Genomic DNA, 14960 nt, shown 5'->3' on the forward strand with positions numbered 1-14960 from the left:
CTATGCATTGATGATGATAAAAACTAAAATGTAATCAACTTGGAGAGATGTTGGCTAGTTTATATTCAAATCATATCAGAAATTATGTTGAGATTTAACTTTTTACATAAACGTAAATGAGTAAATCCATTTCAGTAGAATAAAAATGCTTTCAATTTTGGAAATGATAAAATTATATATGTACCAAGGAAATGTTTAAACGTATTTCTTTAAGATTCATTATCAGAAACTTTATGATGTGTATAATATAGCCACTATATTTTAGGATGCTGATTACATAAACATTTCAAATCCTAAAAGCTGTTGCAAGTAGAGACAGCTTAAGGGGTCTGCACTGAGCTACGAGGCAGAATCAGCCTATTTCCCACTAAACTTCATTCAGAAAGCAAGAATGCAGCACATCGTTACTGATGAGTGGGGGACAGCCCAGCAGTGGCAGGAGACCTCCGACTCAGTTACTGTAATCAGCTATGTAGTCAGGAAGAGTCTTAATTGGAAATATCAAATGATAACACAGATTAAAGGTGCTTTCTGCTACCAAACCAAAGAAAGATTGAATTTTGAAATGATTCTTTGCCTTTAAAATAATTTTCATCACTTTAATTTCATGTAATCTGTAACTTACATCAATTCAAATAATGAAAGACTGTCCGCTTACAGATCCCTATGCACTCTTCTCATGACTGTTGGTTTCCATTGAAAGTATTAAAATATTTCACAAAAATTATTTTAGAACATTGAGTAGCGGCTCAAAACATTTTATAGACTGTTTGGTATACTTAGTTAAAATAATATTTAATGAGAAATAAGTTTCTGTGAATTTCACTTAAATGAGTACAAAGAACAAAAACATTCAAATGAAAACTCTTTTAAAATTTGCATAAAAGTTTTCAGTATTTTAAATTTAATTAGACTTAAGTACTTAATACTTAGGTGCTAAGAATTCATTAAGCCTTATTCAGTTAAATGTACATTTGAGATAAAATACGTTTCTCCCTCTTTCTCTCTTTACATTTCTTTTTCTATGTATTTGAAAATGTCTATGAAGCTTATATCTCCACACATTTTAGCAACACAATATAGAGTTAATTATTAATTGATTTGAATCCTTAATCTAGTCCATGCATAAATTGAAATAAGCATGAATTGGATTGAATTCTCCAAGTTTCATTGAGTTATTTTAAGAAAGTTTAGAATCAGTGTGAGTCACCCTACCCAGATACCAGTCAAACTTAAAGTGTTTGATTTTCACTTAGAATCTGCACTTTCAATATATGTGTGTGTGTGTGTGTGTGTGTGTGTGTGTGTGTGTGTGTGTGTAATTAAAGTAATTAAAATTAATATTTACAGGATTAAGATTTGCTCCTCTTTCAATAAACTGGGGTTTCATTCCCAGAATCCAAATTGGATGCTCACAACCTCCTGTAACTTTACTCCAAGGCATCCAAGTCACTGCTCTGGCCAACTCTGGCATAAACATTCATGTATACATAAACACAATGATGATGATGATGATGATGATGATGACGACGACGACGACGACGACGACAACGACGACAATGAGGATGACGACAATGATGGTGGTTGACTATGATGATGACAGTTGATGATGATAGAAATTACAAGACTTCTCCTAAAAATAAAAATTAAATATATTTCATAAACATTATTTAAGGCAATAGAAAATGGAACTCAATACACGTTTCTTTCTAAGATGTATAAAGAGAAAAATTTTGACAACTAGGAAATGAGGTCAAGGTGAGATGCTTGCCTAGAAGTGACTTGTAAATACCAGGTTGCAATTATATTATTGGATGCTGATACGATTTTTAAAAATTCATAACTTTAAAATTATTAAATATTTTTCTGACATGTCATGCAAAATGTAATCTTTATACAATTACTTCATTTGCTTTGTCCTATCCCAATTTATTTTTTTGTCTTATCTCATCTTATAACTATTTCTTAGATTACAGCTTATTTTCTAGGAAGAGACAGAAGGGATACATTTTGGGAAGGAGAAAAGGTCAGAGAATGTTAGAGGAGTTAAGGGAGGGGAAACTTAATCCAAATATATTGAATAGAAAAAAAAACCCTCTATTTTCAACAAAAGAAAAATAGAACAGTGAATAAATAGAATTAAATACTACATTGAGTGAGAGTTTTTATTTTATTTCTTTTTGCACTAAAGACACATGTAAGAACATATATAAAAATTGGGGGGTCTTCTTTTAGAATCAAAGCTGAAAAACATTTCATTTTACTGAATTTTAAGACAGCACTAGAAACAAAACTATAATCAAACAAAGCATGGCAGGAAAGGTTGTCCTTGGGGTGCATCAGCAAATGCCTATTTGATGAAAAGAGTGACTTTGAAGGTGTTCAGCTAGGAACAAGTTAAGCAGTGGAATCCCATCAAAACTAGATAAAAACAACGAGACTGCAGCAGTTAACTTCAGGAGCTAAAAAGACATTGTGAATCCAATGCCCAGGAGACAGAATTTTGCAACTTTTTCAGTTGATAATACTCCTTTTATGATACCATGATACCCACTTGTATTGAATCCATATATATAACATTCTTGTCTATCAATCAAATTTAAATGTCTGGCGAAAAATCCCACAGGCTCAATGCTAAATTTCCCCACATTTGTCAAACCTGCTTATATTGAATTTCCACTCACATCAACCTATTAGTTTCACCAGCTCTACTGTGTTTTTATAGGACTTTGAAGCAGTTCCTGGTACCACTGAGAGACGGCTGAACAACAAGGCCGAAGATACTACAAACATGCTTTGCTACGTATATTGCATTAGTTTAGGTTATCAAAAACTTTTATCTGATTTCTGGAAATTTGATATATCGTAAGCTTGTTTCGTTTTCTAGAGTGTTGGCGCACAGCTGAGTGAAACTGTGAACACCCCTGAGCTTGATGAAATAGACTGCTCCTTAACTGCCGTATTCTAGTGTGGTTGATTCTATAAAAGAAACTCGCAAGCATTACAGAATCATTTTCTTTCGTAGACAAGACAATGGGCAGATTTCTTTTCATTTTAGATTATCAAATGTGGTTCGTTTTAATGTTTAAGATGCGAATCACTAGCCACAGTCGAGTTATATTTGGCCCTGGAGACCACGGAGTGATTGTAAAAATCAGCCTTGTAAAAGCGTATACATTGATATCACAGGGATTATGGTGCTCAGACATTCTAGTTTAGGAAAATTCAATTTTCTCATATTGTAAGCAAAAGGAAGGGTTTCTTGTGGATGTTGTATTTTCCATAAATGCTACCATGGACCTTTCGTGTTCAGATACAACATTCAAAGTAAGATTGTGTTGACTATCACTTACATTATTATTTGATTCCATAAAAATTCCCGTTTGAAGTCTGGCTGGAAGATGAATCCATTTTAAGATACGAAAAATATGCTGTCTCTCCGGAAGCATCTACTTCTTTTCCTTAAGTAAAGTCATTTAGCTTTTTGTAGTTATGATGACTTATCTGGAGATAAGTCTATTTTGATGGAAAGAAAAAAAAGAGTAATTTTAAATCAGGGGAAGTATCAACTGGCAATCAGGTGGCTCCTTTTCCTTTTGTGTTTGTGTTGAGGCAGAACCCTACAGTAGGGAGAGGAGAGGAGAAAGGGAGGAGAGGAAGAACTCTAACAACCTGCTCAAGGGCAAACGCTTTTCCCACTGGACTCCGCCCCGTCCTCCCATGCTCTGAAGGTGAGTAGCCAAGAACTTATAGGCCTTTGGCAACATTTTGTAAGAGACAGAATGGGGCATTGAGATGACTGACGCTCTAAAATGAGAGTTCATGATTTGCACAGAAAGAGTGAAAGTTGCAAAATATTCTGTACAGTGATTGTGAAGTTGAATAGCCCCACTTTCACACAGTTTAGTAGCAGTGACGGTATAGACAGAAGGATTCTAGAAGTTAGTCAATCAAATGATCTGAAACCCCACCAAGTGACTAATTCAAGAGAGAGGTGGAGCTTTAAACTGTGGATCTTAGGGCAGCCTAAGATCCTTGTAGAAATTCAGAACTGTTCTTTGAATCACATTACTTACTATCCCTTAGGCAAGAATTATAGGCACAGGATTTTTAAATCTGCATAGTAGAAGCAATTTTTTTTATTACAAATGATTATTTCAACAGTGACTTACAGTAAAGGCACTGTTAGGGGTCAGTGGGAACTCGACAAATAGTAGGAAACTAACTTCTCATTCATATCTTTCACATTTTATTATATAGGCTCTGCATATAATTTTTACTTAGTGGTTTTTTTTTCTGTCTTAGGGTGTTTCTGTTGCTGCTATGAAACACCATGCTTCAAAAGCAGGTAGTTTTTTTATGATCGGATTTATTTCTCAACCATATAACTCCGGGCAATTGTGCTGGATGGTTTTATTTCAACTCAACACAAGATTAAGTCACCTGACAGGAGAGAGCCACTACTAAAAATGGCCCCATCGGATAGGCCTGTAGGACATTTTCTTAATTAGTCATTGTTGGGGGAGGGCCCAGTCTATTGTGGTTGGTGTCACAACTGGGCTTGTGCTAATAGGTTCTATATGAAATCAGTCTGAACAAGCCATGGGAAGCAAGCAAGGCAGTAAATGGTACCTGTCTATGGCCTCTGCATCAGTTTGAGTTCCTGTCCTAACATCCTTAGATTATAGCGATATGGAAGTTTACATAGCCCATGAGAGGCTATCAGTGAAACTGCAGTCCAGCCCAGCAGTTTGGTGATACCAGTACCAATTGAGAAAGACCAGTTGTGTTTGCTGTAATCTAATGTAGACCTTCTATGTGAAAACTCACCCTGCAGATATATGAAGAACGTCATACACTAAGTATTGACAAACCACAGAGAAGCTGTGCTATAGAGCAAATATAGCTTCGGTAGGAGGCTTCTGGAAAGTGTGACTGTAGACCATGGATCTAGAGTGTGAAAGAGTTGCCTGGGTACACTGCATGTGTTATTGGTGTCCGATAATGGGAGATTATGGTTTTAAAAGGTGAAAAGTAAGTGTGACTGTCGATGGGTAAACTGGCGAGAAACAAGAATGATAAAGAGAAGAATGATGCGATCCAAGATTTTAAACAGTGTAATAAGGAGTCCTATTCATTGACTCCAAAGCAATTTAAAATTAAAATTCATTAAATCAAATGAATCAAAGACAGATGACTTTCACAGAAACTGTGCAAAGAGCTGCTTCACTTACCACCAGAGAGCGAGTGGCAATTCGGTGTAGGTGAGATCAGCTGCAGGCACGAGGCAGCTTGATAGGACACTCCACGGGGTACACTCCTAGAACAAATATCCTTATCTTACAGGTTAGAAAAATGAGAGAGATCAAATAATTTAAATTTAAGTCATATATTGCTAAAGCACTCAAGGGTATCAAGTACATTGTTTTCAGGTCGAAATTATCCATTAAGGGGCTGGAGAGAAGGCTTACCAGTGAAGAACATGGGGTACTTTTGGAGAAGAACCAAATTTGGTTCCCAACACCCATGCGGGAAGGCTCTCACTAGGTGTAAATCCAGCACTGAGACATCCAAGAACTCTGGCTTCTGCAGAAATGTACCTGTACACACATACACACACACACACACACACACACACACACACACACACACACACACACACGCACGCACGCACACACACACGCATGCACACACGCACGCACGCAAGCACACACACACACACGCACACACGCGCACGCACACGCACACTCGCAGGCACGCATGCACACACACACGCACGCACACACACGCACACGCACACACACGCATGCACGCACGCACACACACACGCACACACACGCATGCATGCACGCACGCGCACGCACACACACACATACACACACACGCACACACACGCACACACACACACGCTTTAAAATTTTTGAAAATTACAAGAATTACTTAATAATTCTTCACTTTCTCAATGCCAGTAGTCAACAGTAGATATATGTAAGGTAGCTATGAATAATTCAAATGCAAATAGAGGAGTAATTTCTCATGCAAATATTAAGGAATCTAGAGTGCAAACACTGTACAGAATGGAAAACTAACATAACTTTAAAAATGTTTTTGAAACGTTCATTTTACTGCCTTATCTATTAAAATTGCAATCTACATTATATATTTTTATAACACATATTTAATTCAACTAACTAAATTAGAAGATTTTGCATCTCCTCTGCTAAATCCATTAATTTATTATATTTGTATAATACCATATACAATAATAAATTAATTTTATTTCCTATGTTGTTTAAAATATTTATCTCCCTGAAAATAAAATCCTTAACTTTTCACTCATTTACTGGATTTCACCATATTCTCCACTCTATCCAACTTCTCTAGTAGAGGCTAAACAGCAGTTTCTTTCCAAGTTAAAATAAGGAACATACTAAAAGACCCATCATTTTGTGTGTAAAATATTTCTTCATAGTAAATATCTTCTATGGTAAAATATTTAGAAGTACAGGATTTTCCTTGACATATCAAGTACAATTCCTAAACACAGAACATGGAATCTCAGAGGTGTTCTTCCCTAAAGCAAGTTGAAAAGTGAACTATAGCAACTGCTGTTTGTGACTTTATTCTTAGGGATGTCTGTTTCAGTTTCCAAATGACAGGAGGGAGTGGATTTTCCTTTAGGATGTAGATGACCCTGCTTTGCTTCCTTTGTTCCTCTCCTTCTTTTCTTCCTCTCCTCCTCCTCCCTTCCCCTTCCTCCTATTTCTCCTCCTCAACCCTCTTCCTCTTGCTCCTTCTCCTCTCCTCCCGCATCTCTTCTTTCCCTACTCCCTCCATCCATCCCACTCCCTTCCTCCCTCAGTCAGTCCCTGGCTCTTTTGTTCTTCTTCTTTCTCACTTTAAGCGGATTGATGAGTTTAAATTCAATCTTAAGACAATAGTAAAAGAAAAATGATAACATCCTTAATGAGAGAAGGTAAAGATGGGGTTTAATTAATTTACTAAGAATCAAGTGTTTTATGATTCATTTAGTAGTTTTGGTAATTATATGATTCTATATGAAAGAGACTAAAAATCAGGAATATTTTTTAATTCAGTTACACACATATATACACACACACACAAACACACAAACACACAAAATGACTCTGATTATCTCTTTTACAAGGTAAAATATGTAGAAAGGAATTAGGAAACACACACACAATTATGAGACAGATGTTCTGTTGTAATTATCTCAGTTTATTTAATTTATTCATACACTCATTTATTTTGAGAAACTAATCAATGCAAACAAGGTTGTCCTTTACCTTCCTCTGTCAGCAGCACCAAAGCACTTGTTATACTCAATTTTGAAGTTATGTTTCTTAATATTTTATGCATGTATAATAACTTTAATATTTTTATTTTAATGGACATGATTTTAAAAAAGTATGTAGTCAATATTTTTCCTTGTCACTTTTGTCTTTATTAAACCTGTGGTTGGTCTTATTGTTCTGTTTCATTAAGTACACTGCAGCATATTTTTCTGTTACTTAAATATAGCATGTACGGTAAAGCTGGAAGGATGGTTTGGCAATGTATAGTATGTTCTGCTCTTCCAGAGGACCTCAGTTTCATTGCCAGAACCTATATCAGGTATTTCACAGTGACCTGTAACATCAGTTGAGGGGAATCCCAATCCTCTTATCTCTGCAGTCCTTACCTTCACAAACCTATATATATATAAACCTATATATATATATATATATGATTAAAATAATAAATTAATGATTACATAAGGTGATCTCATCCAATCAAATATAATGAATATATTAAAATATAATTTATATTTAATGATGTTAAATATGCTAGAGTTAGCATATCCACCAGGAAATCTGTATTAATTCCAGACCTCTGCTAATAAAATACTTATTAGAAAATGTCTGCCTGTCATAACAACATTTACATATTCAAATTGAGGTTTCATATTTTTCTGCCCATAACAATTCATTGTCTAATACTATTGTCCATTACAGTCATTCTTAATCTTGTTTGTCCTTGGTTATAGCCATCTTGTTTGTTTCTTTCTTTTGTGTATTCTGAATCAAATCTATCAGACACCCTACTAATTTTCTACTAAATTCTGTAAATTGCATAATTAATCACTTTCTTTGTTATATTTGAGATAGCAGTTAGGCGATCCAGACTGGCCTTGAATTCATTAAATTCCTTATTTTCCTGCCTCTACCTTCAAAACGTTAAATTGCAGCTGTGGACATCTACACCTGACTTCCTCCTTTCAGAAAACACCATGTTGTCTCTGATTATTGCAGTGGTACTCTCAAGGTGTCTTACTGTAACTATAACCTCTGTCACAGTCTATTCCGAAGGAAGCGGCGATCTCCTTGGAGATGGAGCTAAGCGCACAACACGTTACTTCTTTGTGAAAGTCCTCCTGCTTGGGATACAGAGCTCATTGGTAAGAAAGCTTGCCTGATGCACGTGCTCACTGATGCTGTCCCCAGCACCAGAAGAGTTCTACAACCTAGATTACTTTATGGATAGCTTCCAGGTGGCATCACAACCTCAGGGCCATGCTTTACTTCTTTTTAATTTCTTTCTTGAGTAACAGAAGTTATAAATTTCGTGAAGCTCTCACCATAACACTCTCCTCACTGTCCACAGAAACCCAACAGAACATCAATGAATGTGCCTGGGATGCGAGACTTCCAATATCTGCAGTACCTACCCTTTTCGGCCTTCAGGTTCCACTCGGAAGCCTCTTTGGAAGTGATCTCTAGCTTATCTATCTAAAATTTCAGCAGACACGTTATAAAACATTCCTGCCTTAATCATTTCAAGAAGAATAAGCGAATTGAAAATACACAATCAGCCGTAAAAATGCATGCTTTTTGTTAATTGTGGCAAGTCTCACGGTGGAGTTAAAAAGAGCTGAGGGCTGAGTTTCAGGAGCGTATTATTGAAAGCCAACAAAAAGTCATTCTGAATTGCATGAAGGTTATGAAAAAATGATAAATTTGGGCATGTCACATTGGTTTTTTTTCTGTGTCAAATTTTCCTCTTTGCATGTATGCAGATAAATATACAATATACCTGAATGATTCTTCAGGTCTTAGCATAGAACTTTCCACGTATAAAGCAGAGCATGAAATTTATCAGGAGTTAGTAAAACATGTGCTCTGTTATTACATTGTTATTAGTTATGAATTTTGAGTTATTTATCTCTAAATTGTATGTTAAACTCTTTAATCTATTTGCCACTATTAGCTCAATGGATAAAATAAATTCTTCACATTTATTAAAAATATAATTCTAGGGGTTGGGGATTTAGCTCAGTGGTAGAGCGCTTGCCTAGCAAGTGCAAGGCCCTGGGTTCGGTCCTCAGCTCTGAAAAAAAAAAAAGAAAGAAATATAATTCTAACAACAGTACAATCTTTCCTTATGTATGAGACATTTTCTCCTTCTCTTTTTCCTTCTCCTCATTCTTATTCCTGATTAGAAGCAGCCAATGCCTCAACAGCTAAAATAAAATATCTCATATACCAAAATAAGAATTTATCCACATATACTTTGGCATGTCTTGTCAAAATTTTGTTTAACAATATCAAGTATATTAGGTATGTCTCTGATACTCTAAAGAGAAGATATTTTCATTTTATAATCAGGTATGTGTTGTCGAAGGTATCCTTTTTTGTGAGAAGAATTCCTGTCCAAATAAATGTAGTTAGATTACATTGATAGGATAGAAACGTAAGGGTATTAAGAATTGGATTGACTATATCTGTATATCTATACATAAGCTATATACATATATTTGATTGATTCCAATGTCAATGTCAAATTTTCAAGTTATCAACTAAACTCAGAACATGTTACCAGGAAATAGATATGTGTTGCATTTGTTTGAAAATGAAATCACGTCAAATACTGCTTGCTGTGAAATACTAATTAGCATGCAATGTGCTATGGTCTTCAGATTTCTCATCGTATCTGAATTATTATAGTTTTACTCACATTCTTCTTAATTTACCAGCATTGACTCATCCCAGTCATTCATTGGCTTTAAAAATAAGTGAGGCACAAACTTTTGATTATCCTCTTGGATAACATAACCTCAATTTAAAATTAACTCTTTTTTTTTATTTAAAGCTAAAGAAATGCTTTGAATTGCATATCTCTTCCTAACCACAGGTGATAATTCATAAATTTCAAGTACATTTTTTAAAAAGAGTACTTTCAAATAATTTTCCATGCTTCCATTCAACAGGTAACCTAAACCCCTAGAATCCCTGAATGCCGCACTTCAAAGTTATGCCCGGGAAAAAAATATTGAAAAGGTACAGCTTGCTCTCCAGTTGATTTAAAACACCACTAGCTTGTTTTCAGGCTACATATGGAGTTACTTTTGCAAAGAAATCTTGGAGTAGTGCCAGGCTACATCCTGGAAAGATTTTTCTCCAGAGAGAACTAAACTTCATTATCTGAAATGCAGGACACCCATGTTCCTTCCAACTTTAGATACATCTTTGCTCCTCTATGGTTAGTGATGTTGTTTTGACCGAAAACAAGAGCCTGTAATGTGTACAGCGATTGCAAAGACACCAAACTACTGCACTGTTCTGAGGTGAAACTGACAGCTATGCACTTCTGTGCACCAGTGTGAAAGAAGACACTGTAGAATGAAGGGTGGAGTATCCTTTATATCTGAAATTATCTACAAAACTCTACTTCTCTTTAATGTATTCAAACAATTCTGTAGTTATTGTGAAGACACTTGGTCTTCAATCTCATCGAATGTTTAGGTTTTATAGCTTAAATCACTTGATGTTCAATATTTCTAAAATATTATCACTACACTTACTGTCTGAGAAGTACAGTTATTTTCTCAGATACCAGTGAATAGTTTTTAAAAATGAATGGTTCAAAACCCATCTTGTTTAAATCACTTCTGAGGCTTAACGATGTGTTGCAATTTAGGAGAACAAAATTATTCTTAACATTCATTTTGTCATAATAAAATGTTTTGAAATAATAATTATTTTTTGAACTTTTGTTTTTGTTTTTGAGTTAGAGACGCATATAGCCAAGGCTGGCCAAAAAATTCATCATGTAGTTGGGGATCTGAGAATGAATTTGAACTTCTAATCTTTCTGCCTGCAAATCGTGCATGCAGAGTCCACACGTGTGTACTGACAGACCTGGTTAATATGGAGATCTAAACTCCAGGCTTGAGGAATAATGTACAATGAGGGTCTATAGCCTTGCCTGAGCTTTTTAGCAGCAAAAATAAAAATCCTCATAATTGAAGATAAAATCTAGGACTATAAAGGTCAATATACATTGATATAAGCAACATAAAACAGGCAGAACAAAGGGATATAACATTACTATCCTATATAGTACACTAATGAGTTCGAGCAAGCACTATGAATAACAATGGGGCATTTTAAAAATATATTTATTTGAAATAGAATTGCATCACTTTCTCTGTTCCCATTTCTTCCTCTAGTCCCTCTCAGGTACCATCTCTCTAACACCTTCCATATCGTCCATATCAGGCTAATAACCTCTTTTTCTCTGAATAAACACATACATTGATAAGTACATAAATATCCATCCATATGTATGTATAAAATATACATAAAAATATGCCGCGGTGAATCTATATTTCTAGGAGAGACTGCTGCCCCTCCGATGCTCGGCTGTTCAAGAGCGAAGGCACCACTACTTTAATATATGTGGGGAACAGATATTTGCTTGTTTGGGGGAATGGGTGTTATTCATTTGTTTGCTGGTTTGATGAGATAGATTGTCACATTGTAACATTATGCGGGCTGACCTGGAATTTACTGTATCATTGCAGCTGGACTTACATCCATTTTAGATCTCTCCTTTCGGCTTCTGAGTTCTGAAATTAAAGCTGTGAAAAAACATAGTGTCATAATGTAATTTATTTAAGAAGGAATAACTGTACAGTTTTTGTTTCTGAATAATCATGAAGTCTGCCCTGTCCTTATTTTCAATCAGTTTGGAAGAAATATACAGGTAGTCTAAAGGCTTGTTTTGCATCACAGGTGGGCATGAAGTATTGGGGACATTTTAACAACTTTGATTTTTTATCCACAGAGAATTCTGGGACACTCTCTGGATCTGCATAATTTGATAAAATCAGGAATCATGAACTAAGGATGAATTATTTCAAATGAAACCAAACCGAAAGCTCACGTTAGAAGAATAATGGGAGAGCTGGCGAGGATTACCTCTGCAAAATGAATTAGAGTGCCATGAGATGCAATATATCAGCGATAAGTCTAGCCTGCTTCGGAGCCACGGAGATTGCAGAAATGAGTCGGAATCACTTGAGCATCACAAATCCTGGGCCATATTTTTATTCCCAGTCCTGTCCTTTGTGCTGCTTCCAAGTCTGAAGCTGCAGTTGATTTCAAAGGCAGTGGATGAGAGATAAAGAGGAATAAGGATTGTTCTACCTCAGCGATTCACGATCCCTCAAAGGCCACTGAGTTTCAAAGAAGATGGAGCCCTTGGCATCTTAGCAAAATAGATCCCCCACTCATTTTTACCCTGTTCCCATGAGGTAGCACAAGCATTTATCCAGTTTACCATGAAAAGCGAGTTTCCATGTCCAGAAAATCGCAGCCCTTCCCTTTTCTACTCCAAAGAGTCTTAAAGCTCAAACTAAACATAACTGAAGTTATTTTCAGGGATGTAAACAGTTTAGCAAGAAAAATAAATGTAACCAATGTCATATGGAAACTTCTATGATATTAGATTTAATAAAGTTTTACAGTGTGATTGTACATTTAAAACTATGCTTAAAACTGTTCATTTACAATGATATAAATTCTTCATCTTAAATCCTTTCATTTCAAAATATTGAAGGCAATATTTAAACCGTTTAGTAAATTGCTTACTGTGTGTTTTGAATTTTCAAATGTTAGAGTTTTCTAAGAAATGTTTCCTGATTTAATATTATACATAAATACCAGCTTTTTCCTTTAAAAATAGGCTCAATTTCTACGAATGTTTTGTATTTGCTTTTATACATTTATGACCCATGTAATTATAATATTTTATTACTGCTCTTTAGGTTCAGAATATTTTTGTTAGCTCTAATGAAATTGAGTGTGGCTCAGTTCGTTGCCCAAACATATAACTTTTTATTTTAAAGTATTCCTTTCATATTGATGACAAGACTATTGAAACAAAGGGACAAAACTATTGAATAAAGTAAGTTAGAAAAATGATGTACTGAATGAAAAGAGTGGACACTCCCTGAAAATATAACTCTTATTTTATCAGTTTATAGATTTAAATAATACTATTTAGAGAGCAGTTAGTTGCACAAGATTATGGATAAAATAACAGCGAGGACTTGAACACAAATCTGTCTGGAATGAAAATTCTATATGAATACATTTTAGAGAAGTGATGTCTATTGGGAGAATTCTGAGATATGATTTATGCATAGAAGTGATACTGCTTGTATAAATACTTGCTTAATTTGCAAGCTATGTCCTAGTGGAGATGGGGGGAGACAGAGAGAGAAAAAGAGGTAGATACCACAGATATATTTTTAAGGAACATTAATATGTCTGTCTGGGATCCAATGTTGGGAGCATGGTGGAAGAATGAATTCTTGACCATAATGTTGTGTTTACTATTGAGATTTTTACAGAAAACACATGAAACGTCTAGAAAATATTAGAAAAGATATAAAAGATTTGTAAGGAGAATTGAGTGACCCATTTATGGATTCTGTAGGATCTTGAATTGTGTTCTCTGAAAGCAGGACAACCAAGAAAGCAGGGGTAGAAATGGACATTATTTATTATTCAGTTTATTTAGTTTGAATGTTAATTTCGAGAACCCGGAGTTCCTATAATTAATGGAAGTAGACAGATAATCAAGCTATAAAGATTTTGCATGGCTTTATTTCTGTAGCTATTAACAGATTTCTTTTTACCTCAGTACAGGACCAATAACAGACTAAAGAAATTATTGCCCTCTTCTACATGGTGACCTCCATTTTGAAAATCTCTTGGTCTTATGAAGTCTCATTTCCTCAATGTAGGGTAATGCCATGGAGTTGAGGTTGGTGTGGGCAGGTGGGAATGGGAACATCTTCATAGGAGCAGGGGGAGGGAAAAAAGGGGATAACATTTGAAATATAAATACATAAAATATACAAGAAAAATAAAATAAAAATAATATAAGATATTTAAGATATTAAAAAAAGAAATTATTGCCTTCAAGCCTAACTTAATAAACAAATAATTAAGATTGCTTAAAAGAAAAAAGGTGAGGGGTTACTTGCAAAGGCATGGGAGAAGCAGGCATCTGAATCACTTATAAGGCCTGCAGTACATATAATGATTCTTGGATTATGCATGTTTGGAGCACACTGGAGAAAAGCTACACCACACAGTGTTCCTAAAAATTGCTATTTCACATATAAAATTATATACTGTACATATAATATCAACATATGTAATATAATTCATAGATAACATAAATATATAACAATATATTTCATATATAACATAAAGATCTATAACAACACATTTCATATTTAACATCAATGTAGGGCTTCATTGTCTTAGTCTCTCTCTCTCTCTCTCTCTCTCTCTCTCTCTCTCTCTTTCTCTCTCTCTCTCTCCCTTTCTCTAAGACAGAAAGCAAGTTCATTTTCTGCTGCCATATTTTTCTCTAAGTTTTCAAAGGATGAGACAATGCCCATTCATAATGATAAAGACAGATCTTCTTTCCTAAATCACATAATAATCTATTGTAGAAAAATCTTCATGAGCACATCTAAAGGAAAATATTTTGAAAGTTTTCATGGCATAACTTATCCTAGTCAAATTCACATTTGAAAGCGACCACATACCTGATAGAATTCTGCAGACCTATCGGAGGCAGCTGATGCATGCTCCCCA

The 14960-nt window shown here is 35.1% G+C and overlaps 2 long non-coding RNA genes across 3 annotated transcripts in view; both read right to left on the reverse strand.

Annotated features, from left to right (window-relative positions):
- Nucleotides 1-585: 585 nt before the first annotated feature.
- On the reverse strand, nucleotides 586-5716 carry LOC102550696 (uncharacterized). The gene is made up of 3 exons (XR_590988.4): nucleotides 5235-5716; nucleotides 3354-3516; nucleotides 586-1633 (listed from the first exon to the last, which is right to left on the reverse strand). It is a non-coding gene; the product is annotated as an uncharacterized LOC102550696 (long non-coding RNA).
- A 1505-nt stretch (nucleotides 5717-7221) lies between these two features.
- The window catches only part of LOC134485885 (uncharacterized), an 84269-nt gene continuing 76530 nt past the window's right edge, over nucleotides 7222-14960 (reverse strand). The window contains exons 1-3 of one of the 2 annotated variants that reach the window (XR_010064185.1): nucleotides 12264-14960; nucleotides 11877-11923; nucleotides 7222-9390 (exon numbers count right to left, since the gene is read on the reverse strand). The exon at nucleotides 12264-14960 is cut by the window's right edge and continues 6884 nt beyond it. This is a non-coding gene — a long non-coding RNA (uncharacterized LOC134485885). The remainder of the gene's footprint in view (nucleotides 9391-11876; nucleotides 11924-12263) is intronic. The other variant, XR_010064186.1, reaches the window with a different exon arrangement.

The sequence above is a fragment of the Rattus norvegicus genome, chromosome 2 (assembly GCF_036323735.1).
Source record: "Rattus norvegicus strain BN/NHsdMcwi chromosome 2, GRCr8, whole genome shotgun sequence".
NCBI lineage: Eukaryota > Metazoa > Chordata > Mammalia > Rodentia > Muridae > Rattus > Rattus norvegicus.